The 24,139-nt window shown below is 41.9% G+C and overlaps 1 protein-coding gene across 13 annotated transcripts in view; it reads left to right on the top strand.

The window, feature by feature from the left end:
* The window catches only part of LOC137538869 (serine/threonine-protein kinase BRSK2), a 365,619-nt gene that overhangs the window by 1,369 nt on the left and 340,111 nt on the right, over positions 1-24,139 (top strand). For all 13 annotated transcript variants that reach the window (XM_068261262.1, XM_068261268.1, XM_068261257.1 and 10 more), the window contains exon 2: positions 8,717-8,862. The gene's annotated coding sequence lies outside the window, so the exon portion shown is untranslated. The remainder of the gene's footprint in view (positions 1-8,716; positions 8,863-24,139) is intronic.

The raw sequence follows: 24,139 nt of genomic DNA, 5'->3' as shown, positions 1-24,139 counted from the left end.
GTGTCTCTGCACATGCGCAGAGCGCAAAAGGACACACACAGGGACATAGGACGCAGAGACACTTAAGGGTTATTATAGAGGATTCAGACACTTCCAGAATCATTCTCGATCTCACCGCTGTGCAAGGGCCCTCTAAACATATCGTACAGGCGTTTGTCATGTTCCTTTTTTGTGGCCACACTCCTGTCTGTGTACCAGAGCTAATATACAGTACATGAACAAGTACAGTCTGCGTCGATGCAGTAACATTTGTGGTACTGTGGAGGTGCTGACCATACTCGGGCATGCTGATAAATGCCACAAAATTATTTGTGAATGTTTTGTTAACTTGCGTCGTAAATGTATTAGGATGGCTCGAAAGGGTTTGGTGGGGTGCACAGCAGTAGCGGCGTTCAACTTATGGACAACTGACAGACCCCTGGTTGGTCTACCCCATGTGTAGTATGTACCCTCTGGGCCTGTGGTTAGTGTGAAAGCAGTGGTTAGTGTGAAAGCAGTGCTTAGGTCACCTGTTCGCTGGTGCACTTCTTCCAATGTCCCGTGTCTTCTTTACATCGCTCCCAAGTGCTTGTACCACTTGATATAACGTCACGTGCGAGGTCTTGCATGTGGCCTCAGTTCGTAGGGTACAGGTGATAAAGAGAAGACATGGTACACTGCAGGAGGCGTGCCTGTCGGCAGATAGGTGAGATTGATTATTAATACAGTTCCTTGATTCCGCTTACAGTAATTCATCTTTCTGATGTGATTCTAAATGACCATCATAGATCCCTTACGTTGACAGATCTTTCCTTTTTGCCAATAAGGAATACATTTAGTATTTTTAACGATCAACAGTTATTTCTGAGAATGGACCAATTAAGGTTTGTGCATCAATCACCACAAGTGACAGAATTCCCCTAAATATGAGGTTTTGGACCTTGATAAGCAAGGTGCTTTGAAGGCTCTGGTCAGTAGTGCCTGTATCACACATCTACACAACAAACATGCAGCCAATCTTATAAGATTTTTGTCAGAAACATATCTGCATGCTTGTTCAGGGTCTATGGCTAAATGTATTAGAGGCAGAGGATCAGCAGGACAGCCAGGCAATGTGCAAAATAAAATAGATATGTCAACCTCCATATGTCTCTCACCTCGGGTTCCCTTTAAATATGGATGGGGAATAGAGGGATTAATTCGTCCTGACATCCCCTTCACTGAAATTGAGCCTGTGTAGACAGATTTGGGAGTTTAGCCAGGTCATTTTCTCAATTCAAACAAAAGGAAAATGTTGGCTGAATGGTGTAATGGTTAAGGGCTCTGCCTCTAAAACAGGAGACCAGAGTTCAAATCTCAGCTCTGTCTGTTCAGTAAGCCAGCACCTATTCAGTAGGAGACCTTAGGCAAGTCTTCCTAACACTGCTATCTTGTCTAATTTTTCTCTTGACAACTGTTGAACACAAAAGACAAGGCCATGTCTGGCTACATATCCGTAAGCAGTGGCTGCATGGTGTAATGGTTAAGGGCTCTGCCTCTGACACAGGAGACCAGGGTTCGAATCTCGGCTCTGTCTGCTCAGTAAGCCAGCACCTATTCAGTAGGAGACCTTAGGCAGGTCTTCCTAACATTGCTATCTTGTCTAATTTTTCTCTTGACAACTGTTGAACACAAAAGACAAGGCCATGTCTGGCTACATATTTGTAAGCAGTGGCTGCATGGTGTAATGGTTAAGGGCTCTGCTTCTGACACAGGAGACCAGGGTTCGAATCTCGGCTCTGCCTGCTCAGTAAGCCAGCACCTATTCGGTAGGAGACCTTAGGCAAGTTTCCCTAACACTGCTACTGCCTATAGAGTGCGCCCTAGTGGCTGCAGCTCTGGCGCTTTGAGTCCGCCAGGAGAAAAGCGCAATATAAATGTTATTTGTCTGTTCTTGTCTACACTTGGTAAAAGAAGACTACTGCAGCTAACCTGCAGTCAGACTACACTGAAGCTAATGTTAAGATGACAACTAAACAACAGAAAAAACTCTGTCTACACAATCCCCAAATTAAGCATTGTATTTTTTGGACTATAAGACTCAATGTTTTAGTTTTTAGTTTGCAGCCTTAGTGCACAAGCGCAGCTGTACTGTGCCTGTTCTGTAGTATGGTGCCGATCATGTACACTCGGCTTTGGCGTACTGTGCAGGCGTGGCTGTACTTGTACAGGCACAGTACGACCACGCTTGTACATAGTAGGGAGCACGGCATATCCAACAAGCTTGTCGGATTTGTTCAGCGGATCCATGCACAGCAATGGTGGAGTTGAGGAAGAGATAGAAAGCCTTTATATTCAGACCAGTACTGGTGAGACAAAAAGGACACACGGACACCGGTAGTCAGTTTTGGTGTAATATCGCGACGCCTGGTGAAGTAGGTATATAGTGAAATACAGGAATATACTCACAAAGATGGCTTGCTCTCTGAGGCAACCACTTGTATGTGCATGTAGGGTAAAAAACTACCCCCACTCGGCCTTTTTCAAGATTTTTCAGTCACTGCTCCAAAAAATATTCGACCCACACTACCTGCGAGGCGAAGACCCTGCAGCTGTAGGGTATATCAGAATATACTAGACAAGGTGTAGGAGGTGCCCAAATAGAGAAATAAGTGGCAAGTTTTGAATAAAAAAGGTGACTCATTAGGAGTTCAAGATAAAAAAAGGGGGTTCCAATTTAATAAAATACATAAAGCACCGTGACAACGCGTTTCTCGGCGTAAGCCTCTTCCTTAGATCAAGTACGTGCCTTTAAACAAAACAGGGAGTGGCGCTCAGACCCAGGTAATCATAGGCATATAATTAACATTGAAAAAACATAAAGTGAACCAACACTATAGCTATATAGATATATGTATAGATATACAGTAGGGGAGAGCGGGACGCCGCGACCGGCCAGTGGAGTTACAGCGCATCTGAACCAGAGGGACTTGCCGCTATGACACGTTAATCTATCCCATTGGGATCTTGTAAGCTGCAGGAGTGCGCGAGAGGCACAGTGTGTTTTTACTGTTTTGAACTGACATATTGCGCAATGATTTTTTTATATATGTTTTATTAAAGGCCATTATATGATTGTAACTGGATATGTTCACTGATGTCCTGAGTGACCATATTTACCTATGCGAGATTGCCACCTGTGTCACGGTGGTTTTCATCTGGTGAGCCTCTTTTGACCCTTAGGGTGGTGGGCACCACGTGTGAGCACTATAATCACCCATACTGTGGCGTATGTTTAGATTGATGGCAATACAGTATCACGCTATGTGAAGTTGTTTTATATAGGTCCGGTTGTTTGGATAGCGCGCAGTGGAGTGCAAGGCACCATAAGAATACGACTACTGACAGGAGGAACCACAGCGCACTTATTGGATTTTGTGTGACTTTTTTCCCTATTAATTAGACTATATGTGAAGGGGGGTTGTGAATATTCCGGGTAGCGCAGCATTTTTTGTGGAGATATAGATATACAGTGGTTGGCAAAAGTATTTAGCCCCGTTGAAGTTTTCCACATTTTGTCATATTACTGCCACAAACATGAATCAATTTGATTGGAATTCCACGTGAAAGACCAATACAAAGGGCTCTATTCATAAAAAAATTTCGGTAAAAAAAATCCTGAAGGGAAAACACTGCATCGGTATTTTAGACTTTTGTGTGCTAATTCATAAAAAAGTTTACAGTTGCAATAAAAGGTCGGGGAATTCCCGCACTAAACCAGCGGTACTGACTGAGTTGATACATTTTCTCTGTGCAGAGACAGAGTTACAATAAAGGAGGCAGCACCAACTTCCCTTTAGATGTGCATTTTTTTTAGACTGCCTCGCCTTGCCCTGAATTTTCTCTGAATCTGTCTATTAGTCTTTCTAAACAATCTATTTGATTGCCTCGCCTTGCCCTGAATCTTCTCTGAATCTGTCTATTAGTCTTTCTAAACAATCTATTTGATTGCCGCAGCTTAGAAGAACTTCAAGAAATATTACACATGCAGGCTTTCTGATGTGAAATTTATCTGAAAACAGGTACCCAAGAGGTTAAAAAACACAGCCTGGGTATTCCGGAAAGACTTTTTTGTAGTGTTCTCACTGCTGCTGCCTGGGAGGTCTGTCTCCATTAACTTAGCTGCTATCCGCTGGCTTATCGCCTTTTCTAAACAGACGGTATTCTCCGTCCCAATTCCGCTTGCTCCAATCTTTATGAATTGACATGTAGTGACGTGTTGAAATAATCACCGCACAAGGCGGTAATTTCCTGCAAGGCTCAGGAATTGTAGCTTTTCATGCGGAAACAGCTTTTATGAATTGACACTTTGCTAAATGGTTGGTAAAGTCAGCTGTTTTGAGCTTTACCGCATGCAGGAATTCTTTATGAAAAGAGGCCAAAGTGGTGTACATGTGAGAAGTGGAACTAAAATCATACACGATTCCAAACATTAAAAAAAATAACTGCAAAGTGGGGTGTGCGTAATTATTCAGCCCCTTGAGTCAATACTTTGTAGAATCACCTTTTGCTGCAATTACAGCTGCCAGTCTTTTAGGGTATGTCTCTACCAGCTTTGCACATCTAGAGACTGAAATCCTTGCCCATTCTTCTTTGCAAATCAGCTCCAGCTCAGTCAAATTAGATGGACAGCGTTTGTGAACAGCAGTTTTCAGATATTTACACAGATTCTCGGATGGATTTAGATCTGGACTTTGACTGGGCCATTCTAACACATGCATACGTTTTGTTTTAAACCATTCCATTGTTGCCCTGGCTTTATGTTTAGGGTCGTTGTCCTTCTGGAAGGTGAACCTCCGCCCCAGTCTCAAGTCTTTTGCAGACTCCAAGAGGTTTTCTTTCAAGATTGCCCTGTATTTGGCTCCACTGTGGTGGACCCACAGGTGATCTGTCACTACCCCTTAAATACTGAGTGTATGGGGGTGAACTAAGCACAATTGGGGTAAAGAGGGTTGAAACAAAAGCGTCTAAAATCAGCTTAAAAGTAAAAAGATAATATGAGGTGGCTTACCTTAATAATGAAATCTTTGTCTGTAACAAAAGATTTTAATTTAGCACAGGCAACGCGTTTCACAGGTCTGAGCCCGCTTCATCAGGCCAATAAAAGTGCCAAATGACTGGATAGATATAGCATAGGGAGTCTCTCTATGAATTAAGAGGCTCCCTATGCTGTATCTATCCAGTCATTTGGTACTTTTATTGGCCTGATGAAGCGGGCTCAGACCTGCGAAACGCGTTGCCTGTGCTAAATTAAAATCTTTTGTTACAGACAAAGATTTCGTTATTGATGTAAGCCACCTCATATTATCTTTTTACTTTTAAGCTGATTTTAGACGATTTTATTTCGACCAGGGCGCCTCTTTACCCCAATTGTACCCCACTTTGCAGTTATTTATTTGTAAAAAAATGTTTGGAACCATGTATGATTTTCGTTCCACTTCTCACGTGTACAGTACACCACTTTGTAATGGTCTTTCACGTGGAATTCCAATAAAATTGATTCATGTTTGTGGCAGTAGCATGACAAACGGTGGAAAACTTCAAGGGGGCCGAATACTTTTGCAAACCACTGTATAAAAAATAATAATGATAAAGACTAAAAAATATATTGTCATTCCTAATATATGTCCTAGTGGCAAGCAAATATGCATCTTTCTGACAGTACAGGACTTCATATCCGATCTACAACATATATATTTAAAAAGCTTAAAACGTATATAATACTTAGGCCCAGTGCACACTGAAAACCTAGCAGATCTGTAAAACGCTAGAGGCTTTTGAAGCAGATTTCAGAGTGATTCTAGGCATGTTTAGAGACGTTTTCTAAACATGGCTAGCACTTTTGGAGCGTTTTTCTGTTGCAGATTACAAATATTGTTACAGTAAAAGCTGTTACTGAACAGCTTCTGTAACAAAAACGCCTGGAAAACCGCTCTGATCTGGCGTTTTTCAGAGCTGTTTTCCACTTTCCTATACTGTAACATTGAGGCAGAAACGCCTCAGAAATCTAAAAAATGCTGCAGCCCCTGAGTTTGCGTTTGTGGCAAAAACAAACTGCTCCACTGTGCACCTTCCCATTCACTTTCATTAGCCAAGCGGTTTTCCCTCTGCAAGCGTTTTAAAAAATGCTTCAGAACCACTCCAGTGTGCACCAGCCCACACACACACTATTATGCGTATAGAGAATGTCCTATATTACCATATCAGCCAATGTCCAAGCTTAGATACCAAGATACCTCTAACTTATTCTATTCATACAGGTAGTCCTCGGTTAACGAACGAGATAGGGACTGTAAGTTCGTTCTTAACCTGAATCTGTTCTTAAAGGACAACTGTAGTGAGAGTTATATGGAGGCTGCCATATTGATTTCCTTTTAAGCAATACCAGTTGCCTGGCTATCGTGCCAAGCTATTTGCCTGCAGAAGTGTGAATCACGCCAGAAACAAGCATGCAGCTAATCTTGTCAGATCTGACAAAAATGTCACAAACACCTGCTCTGCTGCATGCTTGTTCAGGGTCTAGGGCTAAAAGTATTAGAGGCAGAGGATCAGCAGGATAGCCAGGCAACTGGCTTTGTTTAAAGGGAAATAAATATGGCAGCCTCCATATACCTCTCACTACAGTTCTCCTTTAAGTCGGAACAATAAGCTATCTCTGTCCCCTGTACCTTTTCTGTGCCTCCAGTGTCCCCCTCTGTGTCACCTCTGCCCGCTGTACCTGTTTATACAAGTTTAAAAGCCATTTTTTCTTTGAATTTTTTAAAATTGATTTCCTCAAAAACTACAAGTCCAATTTGAAAAAAAAATGTGTTGGCTTGTTTCCATGGAAACACCGAATCCATGTCGTTCGTACCGGCGGGTCGTTCGTAAGTTGGGGACTATCTGTATATATATATATACCGTAAACTCAAATGCATACATATACAAGAATATAAGAGAAAAAACATGGCAATGATATACATATATGAATCAAAAGGTGCTCATAGTACATAGGAAACTGATCCAAAACTGGGGGTGGAGATAAGGTAAAGGGGTGCTGGCTCTGATAGGAGAGTGAAGCAGCTGGACCAGGGAGGTATGACAATATATATTTTTTGTCTTTATCATTATTATTTTTATATATATATATCTATGCTACTGTGTTGGTTCACTTTATGTTTATTCAATGTTAATTATGTGACTATGATTACCTGGGTCTGAGAGCCACTCCCTGTTTTGTTTTGTTAAAAGCATGTACTTGACCTGAGGAAGCGGCTTACGCTGAGAAACGCGTAATCACTGTGCTTTATGTATTTTAATAAATTGGAACCCCCTTTTTTATCTTAAACTTCTTGTGAGTCACCTTTTTTATTCAAAACCTAAAACCTTGACACTTATTTCTCTTTTTTGGCTCCTCCTACAACTTGTCTAGTATATTCAGAGGCTTTCCACTACCTAGGTAGGTATCTGTTTTTTGTTTTTATCCTCCTCTGGTTTTGATTTCCACAGGAATCGACTAAAGGTGGAATCTACTCGATGTGTGCTACACACTAGGAATAGATTTTCAATAGATTTCTGGATAAAATCTATAAAAAAATCTATCGAACTGCATCGTTGCACTGTTGGATCCAGTGCAACGCTATGGGCCATCGATCTGCCACAACTCTTGACTTGCTGCTGACCTAGATCTTCCATCCAGACATACTGAGCTATTTGACCGTTTTCTGATGGAAAAAGATTGATCTGTTGATCAATCAGGCAGTCTGCTGCATCGATTTCTAGTAAAATCCATAAGAATCAATTATTTCCGACAGGTCCAGTCTGATGTCCAATGGTTTTTCTGATCTATTTTCCAATCACCTCTATACAAAATCAGTCAGAAAAATTATCTGAAATCAGATCGAACCTGTCAAGAATAATCGATTCGACCGTCAACATTTCTTCCTGTGTATCAAGCATTAGTGTCTAAGGCAGCTAGCAGACTGCTGTGAGTTTGTCTACAAGTAGGCACACTACTGCTGTAGCATGCACTACTAACTTACTCATGCTCCCCCCAAAACTAACGGGCACTCCATTTGTCCTACTCTGGACCCTTTCAGGTCCAGTGACTTTGTAGGACGAGATCCCCGCACTTTGATTGGCCCAATAGGCTGCCTGTCACTTGACAAGCAGCCTATTGGACCAAAGTGCGGGGCTCTCGTCCTACAAAGTGAATCAATCCCCAAGTCAGTTAGCTAATTCTACAAGCTGTTAGTTGGTATTTCTCTTGTCTGGCTCTCGGGGGAAATTGCTGAGGTTGCCGAAACCCAAGAGAAGCTGAAGACGTGTTTGACACTTCTGCTGCCCAGAGAATGAACTGTATACACATCACCACGGCAACAGGGACGTGAGCCCTCTGCTGCGCTTGTGCACTGTCTCAGTTTGAAACATATGGTATGGCTCTCACAGAAATACATTTTAAAATATGTGGCATTTATGGCTCTCTCAGCCAAAAAGGTTCCTGACCCCTGCAGTAGACTCAACACAGCCAGAAGTCAGAGATTGGAAGTCTACCCAGCAACAAGCAATACCCTGCTTTAGGTAAACAAAAAATATCATGAACTCCTCTCTTCTGTTTGATCAGGAAACAATAAGCCCCCTTCTTTGTCACTAGACAGAAGCTTCATAAGCCCATTACGGATTGACCAGTTACATTTTTCTCTGTTCTTACCAAATATAGAACTAAGACAAGGCAGTGACATCATCTCTAGAGACGATACCACCTTTAGCAACCTTGGAAAATGAATAATGTAAGATTGTTGTGGTGTTGGAGAAGACTTTAGGATGCAGTACCAGAAGGACATTTCAACTGCTAACTGTTAAAAGGTATTTAAACATAATGGACCACTTTCATTATGTTTGCTTGTATATACAACAGTATTTATCATGGGTGTCCGCAGAAAATTTTCCGGGGGGGGGCAAAAAGGGGGGGGGGGAGAAGTGGCGCACCGCACAGAAAACTGGGGGCACGTTGGGGTGGTCATGGACCAGAATGTGGGTGTGGTCACGGGTGGAGACAAATTTACATGAACTTAGCAATGGTGGGACATTAGATTAGGACAGTGGTTGCGAACCTTTTGGAGGCCGTATGCCCAAACTGCAACCCAAAAGTCACTTATCTATTGCAAAGTGCCAACAGCAATTTAAATACAAACGTTTTAACTCATACATAAACATTATGGAAAATCCAAGTTGAAAATAAACTGTGAAGATAAAAAATTTCATCCATCCTACTCCCGAAAAATGTATTCATTTTTTTTAGAACCTCCCAGTTTTATTTTCTGTTGTAAAAAGCTAAAAAAGTAGGTTTAATGCTATTGTCTCATATGATGATGATTTTTCCATAGTCTCACAGTTAGCAATCATGTGACACCCAACAAGACAAAATCAGCAATCATGAGGCCCCCATAAGACAAACTCAGCAATCATGAGGCCCCCAACAAGACAAATTCAGAAATCATGAGGCCCCTCATCAAGACAAATTCAGCAATCATGAGGCCCCCAACAAGACAAATTCAGCAATCATGAGGCCCCCAACAAGACAAATTCAGCAATCATGAGGCCCCTCATCAAGACAAATTCAGCAATCTTGAGGCCCCCAACAAACCATGAGGCCCCCTAACAAGACCAATTTAGCAGTCATGAGGCTACCAACAAGACAAATTCAGTAACCATGAGTCCCCCAACAAGACAAATTCAGTAACCATGAGGCCCCCAACAAGACAAATTCAGCAGTCATGAGGCACATAAATAGACAGCATTTCACATAAATAGGCAGAATGCCCCCTTAATATGGTAGACACCTCTCACCTGGCTTCTGAATTCTCCTCTACTGGCTGCTGTGCCTGGCTGGCCTGGCAATACTGTTTTTGAGGATGACGTGTGGGCTGAAAGGCCTGGCAGTGATGCTGTGGCCGGGCTGGCGGTGATGCTGTGGCCGGGCTGGCGGTGATGCTGTGGCTGGGCTGGCAGTGATGCTGTGGCTGGGCTGGCGGTGATGCTGGGCTGTGCTTGGCTGGTTGAAGTAAATGCTGGCCTGACTGGTGGTGATGCTGTGGCCTTTTTGACAGTGATTCTGGGCTGGTTGGCTGATGGTGATGCTGGGCTGGCGGGCCTGGATAGTTTAGGTAGTAACAAACACAGACCGAGAGAATTTTTGTACCGGGAAATATAGAACAAACACTAAGTCCAAAGGGACAGGCCCTATAGGTACTGAAGAGCACAGGTAAGTCGCTTTATGTAAAAGAGCTACTTGCTCAGAGAGAAGGAACAGGCGTATTAGGTTACTCCTCAATAGGTTAAAACACTTCTCATAAGTGCAGAGACCAATATATAATGTGGAGGTCCTTGCTAAACTCCCACAAAAAAGATCGTGGTGTAGCTATTCCACATAGAGGTCGCATAGAAACCTACTACACTATGCAGAATATACAGAAGGTAAGCTCAGGTGCAGACTTAATAACCTGCATAGAGAGCCCCTTAATAGTATGGTATATGCTGCAAAGTGAAAAAACTGAAGAGATTGCAGCGTGGATATGAGGTGCTATTTACAAAAGTGCTGCAATATGGAACTCTAACATGTTTCACCCTATGGCTTTTTCAAAGAGTGCTATACATATATACAGTAATTATTTACAAAGAGCAAACCCCCCACCAACAGCAATTCCCCCAGCAAACGCCCAAGTCAGAGCTGAATTGCCTTGTGAGGCACAGGTTTTTATACTGGAGACTGGTGAGGGAAACGCCCAAACAGGGTGTGTGCACGCATTACATTCATGCTCGTTACAGGGTTGGTACAACTCATGCATCTGTCAATGAGGGGAGGGAGCTACCCTCCTCTCTGTGTATGTCAGAGATGAAGCTATTTGCATGTGCTGGCCTGAATTTGCATGCAACGCAAAGTACGCGTCACCTCCTGTCATGCGTACTAGAGGTAACCAGATTAGCATGCGGCACTGTGTACGCGTCACTAGCGGACATATCAAATTTGCATGCAACGCAACATACGCATGACCTCAAGCCATGCGTACACAGGAACTTCCGCATGAGTATGAACATTGCAGTGTTCCGTAGTCATGACAACCACACGTTATGTGTGCATGTTGTCACTATGGCAACAGTGGCCATTTTAATTTCATAATGTAAATAAAGTTTAAAAGGGGGAATATTACATAGAAGAATATGTACGTTCGCATCACATGCGTACTAATAATCTGCATGTGACGCGTTAACGTACGCATCCCCAACGTGAAAGTTGAAAGTATTGTATAGCAGGACTTATGAATCCCGCATCACAAGCGTCATAACAATCCGCATGTGACGCGTACAAACAGACGTGTACAATGGTTAAATAGATGCTATTCAGAGAGGGTAATCCTAGGTACATACTCGGATATACAAATGTATCTCTAAGCATCAGCTGTACTCCTAATATGTCTGTCTTACAGAAAACATGCTAAGTTGAAATCCTCGTTTAGTCCATTAGGGGCAATGGTATCCAGACGGAAGATCCACTGTGACTCGATTTGTGTTAATTTTTTATCCAGATTTCCTCCCCTAAGATGTTTTTTCCATTCCTGGATCCCCCAGAATTTGAGATCAAATCTCGATGATGGGTGTATCTGGTTCATATGTCTGGAGATGGCAGTATCATTTCTATGTTTAATGTCTCCAATGTGTTCAAGGAGACATTCCTTTAGGGCTCTTGTAGTTTTGCCCACATACCACAGATTGCACTTACATGCAGCTACATATACCACTGCTCTCGTATTGCACGTGATAAACGATTTGATTGTAAAACGTCTGCCATTCTTTGGGCACGTGAATTCTTTTGTTGTAGGCATGTATTTGCAGGCTTTACACCTTCCACAATGTAAGGAGCCGTTTGGTTTAGACGGTAACCAGGTCTTAATCTGAGGTGGGTCCTTAGAAAAGGTACTATGAACTAATAGATCCCTGAGGTTGGCCGATCTCCTGTAAGTAACTGACGGATTAGAGGGTAACATTTTTACTAGATCTTTATCTTTCTGGAGGATAGGCCAGTAGTGCTTCAAAATTTTAAAAACTGCATGCGATTGTTCTGTGTATGTACCTATCAAACGAGGGGGTGGTCGGCCTTGAGTGCTAGGCTCAATTCGTGAATTACCTTTCTTAATGTCTTTCAACGTGTCCTGTCTTGGGGGTTTTTTTGCTCGTAGGTAGGCCTTATTGATCACTTCTGTAGGGAAACCTCTCTGTCTAAATCTTTTAGCTAGGGTAGTACATTCATTTTCGAAACCCACTTCATCCGAACAATTCCTACGTGCTCTCAAAAACTGTCCTACAGGGATACCCTGACGCAATGACCATGGATGTGAGCTCTCCCATCTCAATAGGGAGTTTGTGGACGTGGGTAGCAAGCCGGACTCGGCCCGTTAGGTAGAGTCACAGTCCATGCCCGTGCAGCAACCATATTAACGATGTGGAGGCGTTAAAGGGGCCAGGAGCGCCAAAAAAATAAAAAAAAAATAAATAAAAATAACATTTATTTTTTAACGTTAAAGGGGATCAACAGCAAGTATCTCCCTCTGAGTCCTCAGATTGTACTTCCGGAAAGTCTTTAAGAGGGCTTTTAATATTACTAGGACTTCTATTTACTGTGGTCTCAATTTTATTCCATTCAAGCTTAGGAGGTGGTAACCGTAGCTGCGATATGGATTTTTGCTTTGAAGTTTCCAAAGATTCTTTTAGGCCCAACTTGCGGAGGATCTCGGGGATTTTTTGCGGGTTCGCAATAGATAATTGACTGTCGCCATTAGTTATCAGCAGTTTAAAGGGAAAGCCCCATCTGTAGCGGATTTTATGCTTAATAAGGATTGAGGTAAGGGGCTTTATATCTCTGCGTTTCTGCAACGTAATTGGAGATAAGTCTGGGTAAATTGCGATGCTGTCTCCGTTATATACCAAGTCCTCAGTATTCCTAGAGGCTACTAAAATTGCCTCTTTGATTTCAAAATAATGCATCTTGAGAATTACATCTCTGGGTGGGTCACCTGGTTTTGGGGTAGGCCGAAGAGCTCGATGTGCCCTGTCCATCCTAAGTTCTGATGCAATAATATCTGGTAATAGCTTCTGAAACAGTCCCTTCAGATAGGAGGGTAAGTCTGTCTGTGCCTCCGGGATCCCCCTTATACGAAGATTACTCCGCCTGTCCCTATTTTCATAATCCTCCACATTCTTTACCCCCAAATATGCCTGCAATTTGGATGCAGGTTTCTTGTATTTTGTTAGGGATGGATCTTGTGGTTTTTTTTTTCCATCTCCCACTCCTTTCTCATGGGAGTGCTGCCGATTCTTTTTCAGAAGTTTTTCTTGGATTTAATTATGTATTTTTTTTTTCTTTCTTTTCCCCCTTTTTTCTAATTTTTTTTTGTAAAGGTTTTTTGTGTTTTATTTTTATGTTATTGTTTCATAAGATGATAAGACATGTTTGGCACAGTTTCAATCAAGATCATTGCAAATGTGTGGTGGCTACCCGATATATATGCAAAGATCCCTATATACATTTTCTTCTTTCTTACCTGATTCTTTTTTATGTGAAGGGAATAAAGTTATCGCCTCAGCAGGGCCGTGCCCCCTTTCTGGAGTGGGTCTCTGCCTCTGCATTAAATATGAATGATGGCAGTTCCTGTTATTAATGCTAGTCTTCCCCTTTCCCCTAGTCTTGATTCACTTCGCTTTATTACCCATAATGTAAAAGGCCTTAATTCACTAAAAAAGCGCAAACTTGCTATTAATACATATAGAGACCTTAGGGCTGATTTGATTATGCTCCAAGAGACTCACTTTAGAAGGGGACACGAGCCTAAATTTTGGCATCATTTATACCCCCATGCTTATTATGCTTCTACTACACAGAAAAAAGCTGGAGTAGCTGTTTTGCTACATAAGAATTTCAATTTCTTAGTTGATAAGGTGATCAGAGATACGGAGGGGAGGTACCTTATCCTGGTGGGCTCCCACAATGGCCAACAACGTACTCTGGCATCAATTTATGCCCCCTCAGAGGGACAGAAACAATTCTTTACTGCTTTATATAATAAGATTGTATTGCACAGGCTTGGTAAATTGGTAATGTCTGGTGACTTTAATGCTTCATTGGATACGGGTTGCCTTAGCTTTAATAAACATAGAGCTCCCCCTAGGAGTCTACTTCGATTAATACATGACACAGGGACTTGGGATGCTTGGAGGGCGGTTCATCCTGGGGAGAGAGGGCACACCTTTTATTCGTGCCCTCACGACACCTATTCTAGATTGGATTACTTTTTTGTGGAGGCAACTTTGTTGGAAAAGGTATTAGATGTAGATCACTCTGAGATATCTTGGTCTGACCACGCTTTGGTTAGTCTACATCTCAGGGTAGATGGATTGCGGCCAATAGGTAGATGGCGAATCAATGACTCTATGGTAAACGATTTAGAGACCAGACAGGAGATATTGAGATCTATAAAACTTTTCTTTACTGAGAATAAGACTGATGATACTACTCTTAGTGTCAGATGGGCTGCTCACAAGGCGGTAATTAGGGGTGAGCTGATTAGGATGGCTTCTAAGGCAAAGAAAATAGCTAAACAGAAAACAGAACAACTTAAACTGCATATTAAGTCATTGGAATCAGCTCATTCCAGATCTCGTGACTCGGGGTTGCTAACGCAACTTACTCTAGCTAGAACTGAGCTGAAAGCTCTCCTGTATACCAGAGCAGATAGAGCCATGAGATTAACAAATCTTACTGTATACGAAAAAGCCAATAAACCTGATTCCCTTCTGGCTAGGAAGCTTGCTCAGCGATTATCTCTTAACCGACTACACCCAATTAGATGTAAAGATGGCACGATATCTTATAATCCTATCGACATAGTAGATGAGTTTGCCCAATATTATATCTCTTTATATGACGGGTCTACCACAGATGAGGAAAAAGTTAAAGCCCCTGACATATTATCTCTTCTTCATCAAGTTAAGTTAAGATCTATAGATGAGGAAAGCAAAGAGATTTTGAATGCATCTATATCCGTAAAAGAGATTAAGCAATCTATTAAATCTTTAAAGACTTCTAAGGCCCCCGGTCCGGATGGGTATACAGCAATTTATTATAAAAAGTTTGCTGATTTATTGGCTCCTGAATTAGCAGCTTTGTTCGATAGAATCCTACAGGGAAAAGAAGATTTTACCTCTGATATGCTACAAGCTACTATCGTAGTTATACCCAAACCTGGCCGGGACCCTGCAGTTGTTTCTAATTATAGGCCTATATCATTAATTAACACGGATATTAAGATCTATTCGAAAATTCTTGCTGAAAGATTGAACTTTTTATTACCCTCATTAATCCATCCCGATCAGACAGGGTTTGTCAGGAATAGACAGACAACTGATAACATCAGACGTACCATATCTTTGGTTTCTGTAATGGGGCGCGGTCGAGCGCCTTCTCTGCTCCTATCTTTGGATGCGGAGAAGGCGTTCGACCGCGTCGATTGGAGATATCTTAAACTTGTGCTGCAGCGATTTTGGATCGCTGGAGAATTCTTGAATGGGGTTTGTAGTCTTTATTCAGGGCCCTCAGCTACTGTGTGCAATATGGGATTAACCTCTAAATCGTTTACCATAAAAAACAGTACGAGACAGGGGTGCCCTCTCTCCCCACTATTATTCGCCCTGTGTATAGAACCTTTGGCGCAGATGGTTAGAGATTCCCCTGATGTTTTTGGAATAAGGGTGGGGGCGGAGGATTATAAAGTGGCCTTATTTGCCGATGATACGATTTTTTCCTTGGTTAACCCTGTAACCTCTCTCCCTGCCCTATTTAAAATATTAGATCTTTTTTGTTCAGTTTCAGGCTTTAAAATCAACAAATCCAAGTCAGAAGCGATGGCCTTCAACCTTAGCAACATGCAGCAGGTATCTCTTGAGCAATCTTTTGGATTCAAATTTAAGCCTGAGGGACTGAAATACCTAGGGGTTCATTTAACACCATCATATGACGATCTTTATAAAAGCAATTATACTCCCCTACTTTATAAACTCCATAGCCTGCTCCGGGACTGGCAAGATTTTTCTATTTCACTCACGGGAAGAATCTATGCAGTTAAAATGAACCTGCTCCCTAAGATTCTGTATTTATTTAGGGCATTACCTATACCTGTTTCTCTGAGAGACATTAAGATTCTACAGAGTAGGGTTGGAACATTTATTTGGAAGGGGAAGCCCCCCAGGATAAGGTGCAATTATCTTTCCAGAGGAAGGACACAGGGGGGTTTTGGGGCCCCGCAATTTTTGTATTATTATTATGCAGCCCGCCTGGAGCAGCTCCTCTTCTGGACGCAGCCGAGGGGGTGCTCCAGGTGGCTGGATCTTGAAATAGACATGATTCATCCGTTTCCTCTGGTTGGCCTTCTCTGGACACGCAGACCTAATTTGGAGTCCTTACCACCTCTTCTCCCAACGATTGTTGATTCCTTAAAAATCTGGAAGGCACTTCTTAAAAAGTTAGGAATAACTCTAACACATTCTAGTTTAACGTCCCTTTTTTATAATTTAGACTTTAGTCCTGGTTGCGAGGCCAGGGCCTGGTCTGCGTGGGCAGAGAAGGGTATTAGAACTCTTAAAGATATAATAGTTGGGGGTAGAATGATGTCTTGGGAAGCCTTGTCTACTTCTTTTGACCTTTCAAATTCAGAAATATTTCGATACCTGCAGGTAAAAGGGTACGTTCAGTTAATATTGAGGCAAGGATTGGCCCCTGATATATCCATAATGGAATCGCTTTTTATTGATTTTTCACCTAAAAAAGGAGGTATTTCTTCCTTATATGCATCTTTGTGGTATGATAGACTCCCTAAGTCGATCCCTCCCATGGACAAATGGACATGGGTACTTCAGGGATTTGGAGACCCTGTAGACTGGGATTCTATGTTCTTAAATATGGCATCGGCTACTATCAATTCAACCTCAAAAGAAAGGAGTTATAAAATACTATTTTCTTGGTATAGAACCCGATTTACTTTATAGGTGGAAATTGATTTCAGATAATGTGTGTTTTAGGGGTTGTGGTTCTCCCTCGGATCAGGCCCACTGTTGGTGGTTATGCCCATTGGTTCAAGATTTTTGGAAAATTAATTTCAAGCTGGCATCGGAAATCCTGGGTGGGAGTTTAGACCCTGATCCTTGGGTAGCGTTGTTCCATAGGCCAGTGACTTCACTAACCAGATATCAAAATAAATTATTAGGGCATATTAATTTGATTAGTAAAGCCTTAATTGCGGGTTCTTGGAAATCCTTGCCTCCATCTAGAACAGTTATTATTAATAGATTGCACACTGTGCATCTGTATGAGAAGACCTTATCATCTTTAAGGGAGAAGCCAGATAAATTTTTAGCAATTTGGGACCCATGGGTAAAGTGGTTGGATTTGCACCAGGGATAGGCCACACACTTGCCAAGGACGCACTTTTATCAGGTTTATCTTTGTATTGAGTATTGTGCAAAAGTTGGGGCTTACTTTTTTTTTTTTTTGTTTGTTTGTTTTTTTTTTTTTTTGTTTGCTGTATCTTCATATTGTAATAGAAATTGGTACTTATTGCATCATGTATACAGCTGAAGATCTTTATTATTAATAAAAATTATTGTTGAAAAAAAAAAAAAAGAAAGATGTCTGTCCGTAACTTCCCATTGTCACTGATTTCAATCGTTAGGTCGAGAAAATGGATGCGACTATCACTAATCTCTGATATAAATTTCATTCCCATCTCATTCCTATTTAACAATGACATACAATCATCAAAGAGAGGTTTTGTCCCTTCCCACAGAATGATGATGTCGTCAATAAAACGCCCCCAATATGTAATATGAGAAGTGTAAAAGTCCATATCTTCAATAAAGACTATAGTGTCTTCCCACCAGCCCAGGAAAAGATTTGCATATGAGGAGGCGCACGCCGTCCCCATAGCACTTCCCCTGAGCTGGTGGTAAAATTTTCCACCAAAAAGAAAAACGTTGTGAGTCAGTACAAAGTGCAGTAAGTTAAGCAGGGTGTTGTTATGTTGTTGTAAATGTCTTCCTCTTGTATTCAGGAAGTATTCAACTGCTTTAATCCCCAGCTCATGTTGTATACTGCTATACAGTGACTCCACATCAATACTCGCCAGGAAGGTGCCTGGTGTCACCTCAACATCCTGCAGGCGCATTAGAACATCCTTTGTATCCTGTAGATAAGATGGCAAAGATTCAACAAATGGCCGTAAAAATCTGTCAATATATTGGCTCACTTGATTAGTGAGATTCTCACAACCCGACACTATCAGTCTCCCTGGTGGAGGGATTCTATCCTTGTGAATCTCAGGGAGTCATAAAATACGGCTAACGCAGGATGTTCTGTTGCCCTTTTCAGCCTATCATAGTCATCAGTGTCCATCCCTCCATTCATAACACACAATTTCAACAGATCCTGTAATTGTTTTTGATGTTCTCGTAACGGGTTAGTGGTGAGAACTTTATATTGACTCTCATCCCTCAGAAGTTCTAAACACATTCCTTTATACATAACAATGTCCATCACCACTATATTTCCTACTTTGTCAGCAGGTTTAATAATAATCTGATTATTTTGCTTTAGGAGGTCTAAAGCTTTTCTTTCCTCCCCACTCAGATTGTCATGAATAGGTACTCTAAAAGTGTCGGATTCTAATTTTCTCAGTGCTCTCACTACCATATCAACAAAGGCATGTATTTGCGGATACTGTGTGATGGATGGACAAAAAACACTTTTGTTCCTCAGGCCACTAGGTGGCGCTAGATCTTGTGTGCACTCAGTATTTTCCCTTAGTAGGTCCTCTAAGGCCTCTAAGGCCTCTTTTTCGCTTCTAGAGGTCTTTTTGTCTTTGGCCTTTTTGCTTTCAAACATTTTTATTAAAGTCAGTTTCCTGGCGAATAAATGCACATCTTTCACCCAATCAAAAGTGTTTAGTCTGGCTGTTGGTACAAAGGACAGACCCTTAGACAAAAGTGAGGTTTGGATAGAGGATAACGGATGTGAGGATAATTTGATAACACGCAAAGTGGTATCTTCATTTTTATTATTATACTCTACCACTGGTAATTCATCCGGCCCCTCCTTTGGCCAGTGTACCCCCAGTGGTTTCTGTCTCTCAGTTTTTTCTTTGTGTGTATATCCGAATTTTCTACACATTGTGGACTTGGTATCGTTGGGGTAGTGTCTAAAAAACCTTCCTGTGGATTTGTTGGTGGATGTTGGTGTGGAGGTTTTTTGTTTTTAATGTAAGGTCGTCTCGGTGTGTATTTTTTATTTTTGTTGTTCCTTCGCTGACCTTTTGGTATAGAAGGTTCAGTGGACGTGTTGGATTCACTGCCCGATTGGGTCTCGGTGTCTGACACGTATGTTTGTTGGTTGTTAGGGGGAGCTGCAGGTTTTTGTTTTTCTGCCCACGTATAGACTTTGTGATTTTGGAAATCAAGGCTGTCTCTCAAGAATTTCTTTTGCTTTCTAGCCTTGATTTCCTCTGTATATGCACTGACTTTCCTCTGAAGTTTGTCTTCAAACTTCTCGAACTCTGGATGTCCCGAGAGCTCGAGAAGGACTTTTTGTTCTCCAACTAATTTATTTCGTATTTTTTCACAGTATCTCAGTTCATAATCATGCAAATATTGCATTTGTTGCAGGGTCTGTGTGGTTTTAAGCTCCTCCCAACCCTTCATAAAGTCCACATCATCTGTATGTGAATGTGGCTTAACCAGATTACGTAAACACCGCACTGTAATTTTCTCTTTCAAATACACACTGAAGCTGGCCACCTCCCAGGCTGATCTAGTAAAGTCTTTATATGTTTTGAAGATGTCCTTAAAAACTGGTTCTACATCTGTATCATAAGTATCATCCCCACTTTCATCTCCAGTATTAGTGTAAATAAAGGTATCCCTTGCCACACTGGTCAGGGATTCAATGGTAGGTAGGCCCGCAGATAAGTAGGCCATACCAGGTGGTGCTCGGTGCACCAATCTAAGGCTTAAACTAACAAACACAGACCGAGAGAATTTTTGTACCGGGAAATATAGAACAAACACTAAGTCCAAAGGGACAGGCCCTATAGGTACTGAAGAGCACAGGTAAGTTGCTTTATGTATAAAAGAGCTACTTGCTCAGAGAGAAGGAACAGGCGTATCAGGTTACTCCTCAATAGGTTAAAACACTTCTCATAAGTGCAGAGACCAATATATAATGTGGAGGTCCTTGCTAATCCCCCACAAAAAAGATCGTGGTGTAGCTATTCCACATAGAGGTCACATAGAAACCTACTACACTATGCAAAATATACAGAAGGTAAGCTCAGGTGCAGGTTTAATAACCTGCATAGTGAGCCCCTTAATAGTATGGTATATGCTGCAAAGTGAAAACACTGGAGAGATTGCAGAGTGGATATGAGGTGCTATTTACAAAAGTGCTGCAATATGGTACTCTAACATGTTTCACCCTACGGCTTTTTCAAAGAGTGCTATACATATATACAGTAATTATTTACAAAGTGCAAGCCCCCCACCAACAGCAATTTCCCCACCAAACGCCCAAGTCAGAGCTGAATTGCCTTGTGAGGCACAGGTTTTTATACTGGAGACTGGTGAGGAAAACGCCCAAACAGGGTGTGTGCACGCATTACATTCATGCTCGTTACAGGGTTGGTACAACTCATGCATCTGTCAATGAGGTGCCCCTCAGTTTAGGTAGTAACAGGAGCCCCCCAGTGTATGTAGTGACAGGTGCCCCCCAGTTCAGGTAGTGACAGGGACCCCCCAGTGTGTAGTGACAGGAGCCCCCAGTTTAGGTAGTGACAGGAGCCCCCAGTTTAGGAAGTGACAGGGCCCCCCAGCTAGCCAGGGGAGTGCGCATGCCCCATTTTGCCCTATGTAGGGACGCCCATGGTGTTTATTTGCTGTTTGCCCTGAAAGTTGTATTCCATAGGAACTGCTGTAGTCTTCATATTTCTAACACCTTCTGCCTAATAGTTTCGGACAACAATAATTCTGAACGTTAAGCATGTTTAAGCTTGCTTTCCATTTCAACTCCATCCACTTTCCAGATATCCAGAGTAGCAGATTGACGGTCATGGATCGTCAGTTATGCTCAAACAGAGTTAAATGCTTGCCTTTCCACAGGGCTTTTATTGGCTTTTCTGTATTAACAGAGGATATATGCTCTGCCAGACAAAGTCATGAATGTTTGAGGGGTGTTTGTAGGTCAAGAATGCCGAGCAAGCAGAAGTGCCCAATTTTAAGCATGTAAGCAAGACCTCCTTTGAACCATAAAGGAGTACCGTAACCCCAAAAAGAAAAGAAAAATTGCCCCCCGGACATTCTGTGTTTCGGATTTGGTTTAAGCCACTGCACAGGAAGCTCTCAGTGACGTAGCTAAGGTTAGGCACCATTAAAAGGTTCTGTGTGAGAATAGGGAGAGCTTACGTCGTAGTAAAATATAAGTAAGTATTAAAGATATCTTACTATATGAATGAAGTAGTACAATATCAGTATATTAAACAATATTTTATCACTTTTACTGGTCCTCATTTTTGTATATGAAAAAAATAGAAGTTACAGTTAGGAATAGTACAATATAAGTATTATAAACGATATATTACTTTAAATCCCTGCACCTATTTAACTAAATGATTACTATAATATTGTTTATATCTAGCGTGCCTTTTTAACCGGAGCCTTTATTATATGCACACGCTATAGATCCTTTAAGCGTCCAAAGCAAGTGTCATATGCTTCTTGGAATCATAAGCTGTGCAGGTGATGTCACTTTCAGATTTTGCAGTAAGAAGACTACAGCTCCCATCAAAGGGTGGGGGGATCTTCACGTTTTGTAGCTTTGCTCTGCAAGGTGAGATGACATAGTGTGCTGGTAAAACATTTTAATTTAGGTATGTGGAATATGATGATGAGAGCATGTGGAATAAAGATTCCTTCAGATTTTAATTCAAGTGTGAGATCACAAAAATCAAGTACAGTTCTGCTCAGCACCAAGCCAGGGGTTAAAAGATTTAGGCAGGTCCACCAGACAGCATATATTGTGAGGTCTCACCTTTCTTCACCTTTTGGCTGTAACGCCAGCAGGATATGGTTATGGTGGTGGAGGAGTGAAGGGGCACAATAGGCCTGATTCACAAAGCTTGTCTGTTAAATTAGCTCACCTTATTGATTAACTTACAATTTATCTCTCCTCAGTGTCCTACCAATAGGATGTGCAGAGGTAGCGACCGCACCGGGGCCCTTGGGCTAGAGGGGCCCTGAAGGGCCCATCCCTCAAACACAGTATTATCTCTTTATTGGTCCTGTGCTGATTATATTCACTTCTATAGTTGATTTGAATAGTAGTGATCATTATTACACAGTTTCCCATCCCCTTCTTGCACCTCTGACATTGTGGTTGTCATTGATTGGATTTGGTGTGTTGTATCAATTGTTATCTATAGCATGCTTGGGGGGCCCCAATGCTAAACTTGCACTGGGGCCCACGGCTCCTTAGCTACACCACTGTCTCTCCTTAAATGACATAACTCATGGTTTAGCTTGTCACAGACCGCTAGGCCGGTCTGCGGGTGGGTCAGTCGATCAGCGTCAGAAATCCTCTCACACGGTCATTTGTTCATCACGAAGGGTAACCCGCATTCGCAATTTGATGAACTGACTCGCGAAGGGAGCGTTCTGATACCAACCGATTCACCACACACATACAATTCAAAGATCTGCCACCAAGCGAGTTACACAGCCCGCTACTGTAATTTTACTAGGACTTCGAGAACGCTCTATTAACCCTTAGCAGTATGCAAGAATCTGGGTCAGATCGTTATGTCTGGGCCGGGTTCTCGCATACGGGTTATAAGTGTATACTTCTATTAAACACAGGGTAGCGATTTCAGGAGAATAGGTACGATTGTGTATGTTCAGCAACAGGTCATAACCGCTAAACGATTTTTAAAACGTTTAATAACAAAAATGCATTACATACAGTTATATACACCTATTAACATATAAACACAGAGCTTAAAAGTAAAAGGGAATAAAATCAGAAAATTCTTACTTAGTTAGCTGAGCAGTCCATTTGAAGCATGAAGAAAAATAGTCCAGTTTAAAGGTAGGCATTCAGGTTAAAAGTCCTTTGTACACAACATGCGCCCGGTTCTCCTTGAGCACATGTCTGGACTTCCCTGGTCGATGGAAATTGAAGAACTGGGGCGGAGTTCCTCGCAAACACTTTTTACTGACCTGAGTTTTGGGGCGGTCACTACCTGGAAAGTAGGTGTGTTTAAGGCAGGGTTAGGTTGCCACCCACAGACTCAGAGCAAGGAATGTACCAATTATTAATAATTTGTGTGACTCGGCCCAAGATTGGTGCATCGCAAATCCGAGACCATATTCATAAGCAGCATGCGACTCTGTATTAAACGAGGCTATACATGCCTAGTCTGTCGCATTCGCTCTACGCAGGCCGGATAAAGTGGATTCTCTACCGATTCCTGATAGCTAGAAAAGTGCACTTCCTGTTTAGGATAGAACTGATTCCTAGGTATCAGGAAATGTAATTTTTGTCTTGCTGTGCCAACCTCATTTTGAATTATTAATACATAAAGTTCTCTTTGTCTGAAGCTTATGAGTTTGGGAGGGAATTTTGAATTTCAACCAGTTTGAGCTGGCTTGGGGAACATGAGCTGGGTGACCAAATGGCTTCTCAGCAGGGGAGTTAGCCACTTGTGACATTCTTTCCTGACACAGGATGTGGGGGGAAGGTTAATGTACTCTCTGCAATGCTCTCAGAGGGGGAAAGAGAAAGGAAGGGCATTTTTTTTGGTACAGTTACACAACACTGACAGTAATGGCTGGACCATACGAAAATCGTTGCGATTACGCACACGACTTTCCGTAATGTTCGTCACATAGCTCTCCTTATTTGACATAAACTCATGGTTTAGCTCTCCTTATTTGACATAAACTCATGGTTTAGCTCTCCTTATTTGACATAAACTCATGGTTTAGCTCTCCTTATTTG

Source organism: Hyperolius riggenbachi, chromosome 11, assembly GCF_040937935.1.
Source record: "Hyperolius riggenbachi isolate aHypRig1 chromosome 11, aHypRig1.pri, whole genome shotgun sequence".
Lineage (NCBI taxonomy): Eukaryota > Metazoa > Chordata > Amphibia > Anura > Hyperoliidae > Hyperolius > Hyperolius riggenbachi.
This window is presented reverse-complemented; position numbering and strand designations above follow the sequence as displayed.